General features: G+C 39.8%; 1 protein-coding gene across 3 annotated transcripts in view; it reads right to left on the reverse strand.

Annotated features, from left to right (window-relative positions):
* The window catches only part of TTI1 (TELO2 interacting protein 1), a 52,679-nt gene that overhangs the window by 34,639 nt on the left and 4,330 nt on the right, over positions 1-13,710 (reverse strand). The window contains exon 2 of one of the 3 annotated variants that reach the window (XM_074406509.1): positions 10,502-10,604. The exons of the other annotated variants lie outside the window; for them this stretch is intronic. The gene's annotated coding sequence lies outside the window, so the exon portion shown is untranslated. The remainder of the gene's footprint in view (positions 1-10,501; positions 10,605-13,710) is intronic. 3 annotated transcript variants of the gene reach the window in all.

Genomic DNA, 13,710 nt, shown 5'->3' on the forward strand with positions numbered 1-13,710 from the left:
ATGCTGGAGAGTCTAGCCCACTGAGCTCCACGGACCCCTATGAGGAAGGGCACTGCTTGTCCCTGTGAGGCTTCATGGGGGTATATCTCATGCTCTCTGTGGCCCCAAGAAGCCAGAGAAGGGAAGAAACTTGACTCTTCTCTGTCCCAGGCTAGAAAAATGCCATGTGTGACAGCCACAAAACTTGGCTGGGGACTAATGGCATCCCATGTGCACTGGCTCATATGCGGATGAACCAGAGGCTGCTTTGCCACCTCCCTGCCTGAGATACTGGTAGTTGGATCAAGAAGTAGGAAAGGAAGAGAATTGCTTAATGGGATCCAGCAGCCATGGGTAGAAAAAGCATTTCAGCACTCCTCGAGGTGGCGAATCTTACATTAACAGAACCAGAAAAAGAGACAGATAAGAACTGGAATAATAATAATAATAAAAAGACCAATTAAGGAAGTTCAATTATGAGACCAAAGATGTCTCTTACAATTAAAAGCATAATTTTCCACACATAAAAAAGCTCCACTGATGAAAATTTTAAAAAGATAGGTAATTGCTGAAACCCCAATGAGTGGCCTAAAGATCAAGTAGACCTGTCTCACCCGGAGCAGGAATGCAAAGCGATGCAAATTGTGAGACTTGGGGGGACAGATCTGGGAGAATCACCGTGAAAGGGGGAATTTCAAAGTAGAAACATTTCCCTTAGCTGCAAAAGTATTTATCTGGAGATTGAAAAGCCTGAAAGATAAACACCTGACCACATTCTGGTAAAATCCCTTCACTCTACATATGAAGAGAAAAATCACATATATTTTGAGGAGGAAATGAAAGAGAACATATAAAAGAAAAAGAAACTGGCTTTGAACTCCTTATTGGCAACAATGGATGCTAAGAGACAGTGGAATAGCACCTACTGACTGCAAATAAAGGATTGTGGCCCCCAAATGCCAGTGAAGATGTCCTTCTGTCAAGATGGAAGAACATGCAAGAGAGCGTATCACCCACATATCCTACCAGAAGATACTTATACTGTTGACTAATGTTTTTTCTTTTAGCATGGAAAATTTTCTTCAAATACAACGTTTAAATGGAAGCCCAGTATACAAAACAGACAAAATCAGAGGGTGTCCTGTGAAGTTTAGGGTGAAGGCAATGGCCTAAAGCTCACGGGCACTATCTCTCTCTCTCTCTCTCTTATTTCACTGTAGGGGTTTCAAGAAGATAACTTGGGCTGCCCCCTAACACCCTAGGGTAGTGATTTCCAAACTACATTCTCAGATTACGTAACAAAAGCTGTAATAGAGCTAATGAAATGGAAACACACAGTATGTCTGACATTGACCTCATAGTTTTCTGCCATGATGATTTACGGTCAAGCTAGAAACCCTAGAATCTCTGCTTTCTTTCACCCCCTCTTGATCCCACCTTTCCCTACATTTCATCAATTCCAACCATTTGACACCTTTCAAAGCTGTTGATGACAAAAATCAATGTGTTTAATATTCAGCCAGCTCTCACAGTTTCCTCTCTAGCCCTTTGGCTTGCTTCTTGTCCTCCTTGAATTCACATTTCACACTGACACTTAAGTAATCTTTATAAAAGAAAAATATGATCGCTATTCTCTATGCTTAATTCTTCAACTGCTCTCCATCCTGCCTGAAGGGCAGACACTTCCAGGTAGAAGCTATACCTAAGGCAATTACTATGGCATACAAGGCCCTTCACTATCAGGCCTCTTCCTGTCTTGCCAACCTCATCTTTCATTGTTCCACCATTTGAACTCTAACCTGCAATCATGTAAAATTTACAAAACTTGCAATTTTCTAAACAGGGGGTGCTAGTTCACATTTGTCTCCTTTTTCCTACCCCTGTACACACTTCTATGACAGTATTTAGCATGCTGTATTATTTGTGTATATGTCTGTCTTACCTACTTTAGGCTAGAGGCTCTGTGAGGGCAGGGGCAATTCTATACCTAGAAGCTAGAAGAGCATCTGGCACATGACAAGCCTTCAAAAACATCTGCACAGATTCTGCTTCCAAGTAGGATATAGTATGGTTTAGCAGGCTAATACTCCTGCCCATGACTAAAAAAAGGCAAATAAATTACAAAAATCATTTCTTAAAGCATCCAATACTTATCGAAGCAAAAAGGACTAGATGGACTAACAGACCGAGAATCTTCAGAGGGAATCAACAATCAATAGTTTCTGTGCGTGTGCGTGTGCGTGTGCGTGCACACTCGCCTTTGGTGCATTTGTTGATCCTGGACGTGGGCTCAGGATTAGGGTGTCGTTATCACTGGGGAAAGAGAAACCACAATGCTTTTAATGGTCGCCTGGGGCTGGAGAGACAAAACTGCAGCCTTGAAGAACCTCAAAATACCCAAATTCTCGAAGAAGGCTGCTGGAAACAAGTCAGTGGAGATTCTGGTATTCTTCAAAGCTAAGGTAACGAAACTGGAGACCTGATGGACCTTAAAGACTTACTCGCTTGGGGTCTTCCTCAAGACATGTAGTCAATTTTGAAATGATGTGAAGTAGTAGTTGGCTAAATAACTAAGCTGAAAATCTTGGGGGAAGCAGTGAATCTCCCAAAGCTTTTCATGTCTAAGGAGACAAATAGCCTGTTACGCTTTCAGCTGAAAGCCCTGGAGGACCATCCTCTAATAAGGATGAAGCAAAGTTTGAGGCTTACAGGATTGCAACCTAGCTCAATCCCTGATTCGACTAAAGTATTTAGCTAACAGAAGAAAGGGGCAAACCTGATGGCAGAAGATACATGGAGTCGCTATGATTCTTTTACATAATGTTTAGTATATGGTAAGTTTTTAAAGCATATGTAGAGGTAAATGCACATAGCTGATAATCAAGAGAAAAAAAACGGACATTAGAGGCAAACCCATAGATGGCCCTAAATTACTGAAATTAGTAGTCAAGAACTTTGAAATAACAAGATTAATAAAGTCAAGAAACAGAGGAAAAGATGACCAAAGTAAAGGAACGGATAAATAATTTTACCCAGAATTGGCTGAAATCTATTAAAAAAAACCAAATGGATAGTTTAGAACTGAGAACTACAGTATCTATAATTAAGAATTCAATATAAGATATTAACAGTAAATTGGACTTAGCAGGAGACAAGATTAATGATTTGGAAGACAGGTCAATAAAAAATATTCAAACTCAATTAGAAAAAAGAATGGTAAACCAGATAAGAACATAAAAGACATGTGGAACAAAAAACGTGAATAAATGAGTCTCAGAAGACAGTATAGAACAGAAGCAATATAAAATGTCCAAAATAAATGAAAAAGATCAACCCACAGATTTAAGAAACTCAGCAACCCAATTTGGCCAATACAAAGAACAGAACACACAGACATTATAGTAAAACTACCGAAAAACAAAGAGAGGAAAATCTTAAAAGCAGTGAAGCAACAAAAATAACAGCTAACTTCTCAAAAGAAATGACACAATCCAGGAGTCAGTAGAATGCTATCTTTAAAGTACTGAAAGAAAATAACTCCAACTTTGATTTTTTTCTTTTTTTTTTTTAAATCTATGGACTAGGGAACCACCTTGGAATTTTATATCCTATTAAAACAACATCTTTCAATAAAGAAGGTAGCGGCAGGGCATGAGTGGCTCATGCCTATAACCCCAGCAGCTTGAGAGGCTGCGGTGGGTGGATCACTTGAGCCCAGGGGTTTGAAACCAACCTAAGCAACATGGCAAAACTCCACCTCTACAAAAAATACAAAAATTAGCTGGGTGTGGTGGTGTGCACTCATAGTCTCAGCTGCTAGGGAGGCTCAGTTGTAAGGATCAATTGAGCCTGGGATGTCGAGGCTGCAGTGAGCTGTGACTGTGCCATTGCACTCTAGCCTCAGTGACAGAGTGAGCCCCTTTCTCAAAAACAAACAAACAAAAAAGAAAAATAAAAGGTGAAGTTAAGATATTTACAACAAATAAAACCTGAGAGAATTCATTGCTATCAGGGCTATATTAAAAGAAAAAGGAATGTAAGAAAATGAACCTAGACAAGCATGGAACTGTAAGAGGGAATAAAGAAAATGAAATAGGTAAGTATAAAAAAAATTAACTGTACAAAACAACTATTATGTCTTCTGTAGTTTGTGTATATATAAAACTAAAATGCAAGACAACAATAATTCACAAAAGGTAGAGGGGGGAAGGAGTTAAGAGTCTAAGAGTCTAGTAGTATAATGAAGTGATAAAATAATCTGTATTAGACTGCACCATGTCAAGATGTTAAATGCATGTTGAAATCTGTAGAGTAAGCTCTAAAATAATTGTAAAATATCTATCTAAGAAGTTTACAGGGCAGTAAAAAATGGGATAATATTTTTGATTAATCCAAAAGAAGGCAAAAATGAGGAAAAAAAAGAAAGAAAACTAGTGAGCCAAACAGAAAACAAAAAGTAAGATGGCAGACAGAAGTCAGAATTCCAACTAAAACAGCAGTTACATTCATGCAGAGTTTCTCAACAGCAGCACTACTGACGTTTTGGGTAGGAATATTACTTGTTGGTGGAGGGCTGTCTTGTGCATTGCAGGGTATTTAGCAGCATCCTTGGCCTCTGAATCTTGGCCATCCATCTATCTGCTGCCAGTAGCACTACCCCAGACGTGACAAACAAAAATGTCTCCAGACACTGCTAGATGGCCCATCAAGGACAAAAATTGTCTCTGGATTTGGTACCATTGGTAGAGTCAGCACAATCCTAATCAAAATCCCAGTAGGATGTTTGCAGGAAGTAATACGATAAGTTTAAAACTGGTAAGAGAAACGCAAAGGACCTAAAATAGAAAAGACAATCTTCAAAAACAAGAATGCAGTTAGAGAACTTACACTAACTGATTCCAAGAGTTACTGTAAGAGTATAATCATTAAAGGACAGTGTATACTTGGCATAAAGAAAAATGAACAGAATAGAGTTCAGAAATAGACCACACATTGAACAGAGAGTCCGGCTATAGACCCAAACACCTAACAAAGGTGACAGTAAAATGAAGGGGTGAAAAAAATGTTCTTTTCAATTAAAGGTGCTATGTCAGTTGGCTATCCGTTTATATATATATATATATCTCCACATACACATATACATATACACACATTTCATATCTTGATTCCATCACATTATATTTAAATGTGAAATGTAAAACAATAAAGCTTTCCAAAAAAACCAGATAAGAACATCTTTGTTCCTGGAGTAGGCAAAGATTTCTTAAATAGGACACAAAAAGAAAAAACTGATAAACTGGACTACCTTAAAATTAAGAACTTCTGTTCATCAAAAGATACCATTAAAGAGTGAAAAGGCAACTCATAAAGTGACAGAAGATACTTGCTATATATCTGACAAAACACTCAGATCTATAATATACAACATTTTTCTGTTCTTGTGTCAGTTTGCTGAGAATGATGGTTTCCAGCTTTATCAAGAACTTAAAAGTATGTAAGCACATGAAAAAGGACTTGAACAGACATATCACAGAAAAGGATATCCAAATAGCCAATAAACATATGAAATTATTTTCAATATCATCAGTCAGGAAAATGCAATTTAAAAGCACAATGAAATACCATTACACATCCATGAGACGGCCTAAATTGAAAAAAAGGAAAATACTAGGTGCTGGCAAGTATACAAAGCAACTAAAACTCATTCAATGCTGGTGGAAGTATAAATCAGTGCAGCCATACAGAAAATTCATTGGCAGTATCTGTTATTTCAAAGGTGAATATATATATGAGCTATGATCTAGCAGTTCCATTCTTTGATATATACCCAACAGAAATGTACATATAAGCTTATCAAAAGATGTGTTCTGGAATTCACTATCCACAATCACCCTAAAATGAAAACTACCCTAATGCCCATCTATAGCAGAATGGATAAACTGTAGTATGTTCTCTCAATGAAATACTATACAGATGAAGATTTACCACAATCAGAGATCTTCAAAAGACTGGGTTACAGGCTCAGAAATATATAAGCCTGCTTTCTCTAAGGAAGACAAAATAACACATTGCTACTTTGACATGACTATAAAAGGCAATCATACAGCTTTATGGGATGCCCATGAAATCACACTTGTGTGACAATATGTCAATTACAGAAAGAATTGTTTATAGAGATTTAGAGCCTTAGGAATCCTAGATTCTATTCCTATAAAATGCAACCCTGATTAGTTAGAGTGGTGCTGTACCAAAATTTGATGTTTATAACCAACAGGAACAGGAGCAATCTGGCCCACAAAGTTATACTGGGATGAGGCATTCAGAACGAACGGATTCTCTGGGTGAGTAGACAAAACCACCCAGAGCTCAGAGTGACTGAATAAACATAAGCATGAGTAAACAGTTCTTTACTGCTAATGGACATCTAAACCCTTTCTAGTTTAGTGGACCTCCGCTGTGGTCCTGGAAAGTAGTTGGCAAGTGGCCACTGAAGAGGTGGGAGATAAGATCTGTGATTGGACAGCATGAATAACCTCACTGCCCCTGGCAAGCCTCTTCGCCTCCTCCCCACCTTTCTGCCTTGTAACTAGGATGGGCTATGTAAGATCCCTGGGCCATGGTGTATAGGTGGTGAAGACAAATGAACAATCTGTACAGGAGATGGTGTTATACTTTACAGACACTTAGCTCACAAGGTACTTATTGCATCATGCAATCAAGAAGTGCAAAAGGGAGGGAAAAAAAGTGCAAAAGGAATTTGGAAACAGAATGAATACTAACAAGGAAGAGGGAGAAGGATCTGTGTCGGGCTGGGGGACTATACTTTGGGCTGTGTGGGAAGGCTGCTCAAAGTAAAAGGACCGTCACAAGCAAAGGCCAGAAGGAAGAAGTCATAGCACCTAATAAAGGCAGAGATGAGACAGAGATGCCATTGTGGCAGGTGGGCCAGTCCTCCCACATCCATTCAGAAGAAATAATTTGCTCAGGGCCTCTGCACTTGCTGTTCTCTCCCCCATGTCTTCAGGGCTCACTCCCTTACCGCTTTCAGGGCTTTGCTCAGGTGAGGCCTGCTCTGATCATTTCTTTTTAACACTGTTACCCAGCCTTACCCCTCATCTCCTTTCCTCGCCTTTCCAATTTTCCTCCTTAGCACTTCACACCAGCTGTCAAACCAGATTATCCAGTTTGTTTACTGCTTCTCTCCCTTCACTAAAATACTAGAATACAGTGACTTTTTACTGGCTTCTTTATTGCTTTTGGCAGAGAGCAGGTATTCAATAAATGTTTGTTGAATTAGTGGTCATAATGCAAGATCGGGTTCTGTCATTGGTAGAGTGCTGATATCAGCTATTCTGAATTGGATTCTACGTAAAACCTGCCATGCTCTTCTCCCCTTGGGGTGAGTTTTTCCTACAGGTAGTTGATCTGTCTACACTGGGAGAGTTCTACTAGATCCATTCTCGTGGGACAATCATAGTTCTAGATTTGGCTGTACTCTACCCCACTTTAAGGCTATTTTCAGAATTGGGACAGAGAGAGCATAAGAATAGGAATCTTCAGATCTGGGTTCGAGTCCTGGCTCTTACAGTACCTGGCTGTGTGATTTCCATAAATTCTAGCTTCTTCAATATCAAATAAACTCAATGGGTAAGATAATCTCCAAAGTTTCCACCTTTGAATAACTAGCCTATGGAAAGAAAACTGGGTTTAGAGCCCAGAGATAGGAGTTCAGATGTAAGAATTGCTGGCTGGGCGCAGTGGCTCACGCCTACAATCCCAGCACTTTGGGAGGCTGAGGCAGGTGGATCACGAGGTCGAGATCGAGACCATCCTGGTCAACATGGTGAAACCCTGTCTCTACTAAAAACACAAAAAAATTTAGCTGGGCATGGTGGCATGCTCCTGTAGTCCCAGCTAGTCGGGAGGCTGAGGCAGGAGAATTGCTTGAACCCAGGAGGCGGAGGTTGTGGTGAGCCAAGATCGCGCCATTGCACTCCAGCTTGGGTAACAAGAGTGAAACTCCAACTCAAAAAAAAAAAAAAAAAAAAAAAAAAAAAAAAAAAAAAAAATTGCCAATATAAGTTCTTGAACAGCAGGAAAATATTTTTCTTTTGTTGTTGAAAAATCTCCCGACATACATCAGGCAATGTGCTAGTTGCTTAATGTATTCCTCAACCGCAAGTTGAACAGCACAAGGCTCAGAGAGGTTCAGTGATGTCCACACAGCCAGCAGGCGTCAGACTTGGAATTCACCTCAAGTCTCCTGACTCCAAAGGCTGTATGTACTCTTTCCACCATACCAGAGGTTCCCAACCTCGCTGTTTATCAGGATCAAGGAGACACAATTTAAGTACATATTCCTGGCGTCCATTCCAGATCTACTGAATCAGAATCAATGTGGTGGGGGGGCAGGTATGCTTGGGAATCTACAATTTTAAAAGTTCGCAAGGTCAGTCCCATGACCAGTGAGGTATGGGAATCCTGCACTGTATATATTTTCTCTATACATGCTTTCCCTTCTGAAGAACAAGTTGTATGATGAAATAGGTACTTCTTCAATAATCCATCTGGTTGCAATGTTCAGAGTACGCTGGGGGACTACAGTCTTGGGCTAAAATGATGAGTTTATTTGTCTCCGCAGCTGAACAGTATAGTGTTACAGCTTTACTTGTGGTTTCCCCAGCATCTGGTATAGTGTCTGCCAAGCAATTCCCACTCACTGTTTGTTTAAGAAATAAGTAAAAGAAGCTGGATAAACATTAACCCTTCGGCATATTCTGAAACTTTGTTGATTCTTACTCATCTTTCCTTCTACCTAGAAATGTTTCCTTAGCATATCCTATTTGCCATACACTATGCTAAGTTCTTGACAAAGAAAGAGAGATACAGCGTTAACCAGAGAGGCTAACACTGTAAGGGAAGTATACTGCAGAACCAAAGAACATAGAATAGAACGCGGAGGAGAAGAATCAAGGATACTTCCCATACATATTTCCAGAAATTACTCTAGGCTCACATAATGCTTAGTTTACAGCTATCGCTTATAGAAAAGATGTGAAGCTGTGCCTTGTATCACACTAATATTATGTGCCTGTTCCCTCCACTAGACAGAACCTTCTTTGGCAGGCAGTACATTCTAAAAAAGGGATTCCTAACTTAGAAGAGGGTATGTACAGAATATATAGACTAACAGCTCCTCCCCTGCCCCATTTATGACCTGGAAACTGGGTAAGTTCTTCAGGTAACTGATGTATGTTTGTGTTTCCACTTATTTATAAATGTTAATATAAACAAACATTCTGCACACACACACACACACACACACACGTATATAAATAGAAAACTTAATCTTCTGGGGAGATGGGGTAGACGGACATTTCCCCATTCCTTTTGTTAAGTATAACTAAAAACCCTGGACATTATATATAAAGCAAATACAAGAAGAAAGCAGACCGGTTAGGGACCCCAGGACCTGGGGAGTGACACAGTGCTGAGTTTCCTGGGTTTTCTTTCTGCCTCATAGACCCAAGCCTTGGTATTGAAGAAGCTGGTAACTTGGAAGCACCAATGGGCACAGATACAAAAACCCAACAAAAACCTGCTCTCTCCAGCCAAAGGAGTAGGAAAGGGCAGCCTGGCAAGACAAAAAACTTTTGGACAATAAATACTCTATTCCAGCCAAACATTAATGAAAATAAGGCGGCCTCCACCCACAGTGGCAAAGGCTAATTGGAGCACCTAGACTCCCACTCTCATGAGTCGGTAATGAGGCACCCTCTACACTCCTGCAGGGATGGTATGAGAGAAGGCAAAGCAGGAACAGGAATCCCATCCCCACCGGCCCTGTGGTAGTGGAGACCACATGGGGAGCCTAAACTTCCACTCCTATTTGGCAGTAATGAGCTAGCATCAGAGACCTAGTCAGGACTTTCAGCACTGCCCAGTGGTAATGAAGTCACTTCCACTCCAATGTCAGTGGAGACCAAATGGGGAGCTGAGACTGCCACACCCAGCCGGCAGTACACCTCAACCCCGCAGGACACTTCCGCCCAGAAGCAGTGGGAGACCTTCTTCTTGGGTGTGAATGGAGGCTGAGTGAGGAACTTGGACTTCTGCCTCCACCTGGCAGTGATGGGGTACAGACCCCCTTCTCCTTAACCAGAGCAGGAATGGTGTCAGAGAAAACCAGCCTAAACAGAAGACTAAACAGCCTCAACAGAAGTCTCAGAACATTATACACAACATCAAGAGTCTTAGAATACTATACAGAAATGTCCAGATCTCAATATAAAAAGCACTCATCATACCAGGAACCAGGAAGAACTCAGACTGATTGAAAAAAGACAATCAGCTGGGTGTGGTGGCTCATACCTGTAATCCCAGCACTTCGGGAGGCTGAGGTAGGTGGATTACCTGAGGTCAGGAATTCAAGACCAGCCTGGCCAACATGGTAAGTCCCCAGTTCTACTAAAAATAAAGAAGTTACCCAGGTATGGTGGCAGGTGCCTGTAATCCCACCTACTTGGGAGGCTGAGGCAGGAAAATCACTTGAACCCAGAAGGTGGAGGTTGCAGTGAGCGGAGATTGCACCGTTGCACTCTGGCCTGGGCAACAAGAGGGAAACTCTGTCTCAAAAAAAAAAAAGAAAAAAGACAATTGACATATGTCAACACCAATATAACAGAGACAAAGATGTTAGAATTATCTAATGAAGACAAAGCAGCATGATTAAAATGTATCAATAAGCAATTATGAATATACTCCAAACTAATGAACAGAAAGCCTCAACAAAGAAATAGAAGATATAAAGAAACAAATAAAAATTTTAGAACTGAAACTCTCGATAACAAAGAAAAAGCTCAGTGGATGGGCTCAACAGTAGAATGGAGGGAAGAAAAAAAATCTGTGAGCTGGAAGACAGAACAATAGAAATTACCCAATCTGAACAACAGAGGAAAAAACAGACTGAAAAATATATAAACAGAGCCTCAAGGAACCTGTGGGACTAAGAGGGCAGGCTGAAAAAACACTCAAAGAAATAATGGCTGAAAAATGCCACAAAGTTGGCAAGAGACGTAAATCTGTATGTCAAGAAGCTGAGTGAACCCCAAAGAAATTTACCCCAAGACTTATTATAATTTCTGAAAACAACCAAAATTATTGAAAGGATCCAGAGATAAATTATACCTTGTCTACAGGGAAAAAACATTTTCTTTTTTTGAGACAGTCTCATTCTGTTGCCCAGGATGGAGTGCAGTGGTGACATAACCACTCACTGCAACCTCTGCCTCCAAGGTTCAAGTGAATCTCCTGCCTCAGCCTCCCAAGTACCTGGGATTACAGGTGGGCACCAGCACCCCTGGCTAATTTTTGTATTTTTAGTAGAGATAGGGTTTCATCATGTTGGCCAGGCTGATCTCAAACTCCTGGCCTCAAGTGATCCAACCATCTCAACCTCCCAAAGTGCTGGGATTATAGGTGTGAGCCACCATGCCCAGCAGGGAAAAATACAATTCTAATGACAACCGATTTCTCATCAGAAATCATGTAGGCCAGAAAGAAGTTACACGATCATTTTCAGGTGCTGAAACAAACTGCCCACATAGAACCATGTACCCAGCAAAAAACGTTCAGCAGGAATGTAGTAGAAATCAAGACTTCTGAGAAGGAAAACAAAGAGAATTGGTCACCAGCCAACTTGCTGTAAAAGAATGGCTAAAGAAAGTTCTCTAAACAGAAAGAAAATCATAAGAAAAGAAATCCTGGAACATTAAGGGGGAAGAAAGGACATAGCGTACAAAAATATGCGCGAACGCAGTGGGCTTTCCTTAGCCTCTTGAGTCTTCAAAACTGTGTTTGACAGTTGAAGCAAAAATTATAATGTTGTCTAACATGGTTCTAAATGTATTCAGAGAAAGTTTTAAAGACGTTTATATGATAAATGGGGAGAGTAAACAGACATAAAAGGAAATAAAGTTTCTGTACTTTGCTAGGTAAAGTTATGTACACACAATTTAATACCTAGAAGGATCACTAAAAGGGCTACATACAAAGAGATACACTCAAAAACGTCATAGATAAATCACATGGATTTCCAAAAAACATTCAAGTAACCCACAGGAAGGCTAGAAAAAAAAAGCAGAAAAATGAAAAAGAGAATAAACAGAAAGAAACAAAGTGCCAGACTGAACTCTAATTTATCAATATAGTCATCCGTCAGTATTCACCAGGGACTAGTTCCAAGACTCCCGTGGATACCAAAATCAGAGGATGTTCAAGTCCCTTATAGAAAAATCATGTAGTATTTGCATACAACCCATGCGTATCTTCCTATACATTTTAAATCAACTCTAGCTTACTTACAACACCTAATACAATGTAAATGTTATGTAAACAGTTGTTATACTGTGTTTTAAAATCTGCATTATTTTTATTGTTGTATTGTTATCTTTTACTTTTTATTTTTTTCAAATACAGTTGACCCTTGAACAATGTGGGGGTTAGGAGCAGTCGATCCCCTCGAGCAGTCAAAAATCTCTGTATAAATTTTGATTCCCCAAAAACTTAACTACTGATAGCCTACTGTTGACTGGAAGTCTTACTGATAACATAAACAGTTTAACATATATTTTGTATACTATACAGTAAAACAAGCTAGAGAAAAGAAAACATTATTAAGAAAATCACAGGCCGGGCACAGTGGCTCATGCCTGTAATCCCAGCACTTTGGGAGGCTGAGGTGGGCAGATCACCTGAGATCAGGAGTTCAAGACCAGCCTAGACAATGTGGTGAAACACTACCTCTACAAAAATACAAAAATTAGCCGGGCATGATGGCAGGTGCCTGTAATCTCAGCTACTCGGGAAGCTGAGACAGGAGAATTGCTTGAATCTGGGAGGCAGAGGTTGTAGTGAGCCAAGATTGCACCACTGTATTTATTCCAGCCTGGGTGACAGAGCGAGACCCAGTCTCAAAAAAAAAAAGAAGAAAAGAAAAGAAAATCACGATTACTATTCATTAAGTGGAAGTAGATCATTATACAGGCCTTCATCCTTGTCTTTATGTTGAGTAGGCTGAGGAGGAGGCAGCTTGGCCAAAGTGAAAGAAAGTCTGCATATAAATAGATTGCCCTAGTTCAAACCTGTGTTGTTCAAGGGTCAACTGTATTTTCAGTCCACAGTTGATTGAATCGACAGAGACAGAACCCATGAATATAGAGGGCCAACGATAATTATATTTAAGTGTAAAAGGTCTAAATACATCAATTAAAAGACTGAGATTGTCAAAGTGGATTTAAAAACATGATCTAACTACATGCTGTCTATAAGAAACTCACTATGAAGAATGATAGAGGCAGGTTGAAAATCAAAGGATGGAAAAATACATTATCATGCAAACATTCATCAAAGAGAAGAACAGCTGTATTAATACCAGATAAAGTAGACTTCAGAGAGAAAAAAAAATACCAGAGACAGAGTACAATGAATAACAGGTAAACCTACTAAGAACATATCACAATCTTAAAACGTATATGCTGCAAAATGTGTGAAACAAAAATGGATAAAACTAAAAGGAGAAATAGACAAATTCACAAGAATAGATGGTGGTGACTTCAATATTCCTCTCTCAACAATGGATAGAACAAGCAGACCAAAAATCAGCAAGGACGTAGAAAAACACCACCATCAACCAACAGGATCTACGACATTTATAAACGCTCCATCTTACAA

Source organism: Saimiri boliviensis, chromosome 9 (assembly GCF_048565385.1).
Source record: "Saimiri boliviensis isolate mSaiBol1 chromosome 9, mSaiBol1.pri, whole genome shotgun sequence".
Taxonomy (NCBI): domain Eukaryota; kingdom Metazoa; phylum Chordata; class Mammalia; order Primates; family Cebidae; genus Saimiri; species Saimiri boliviensis.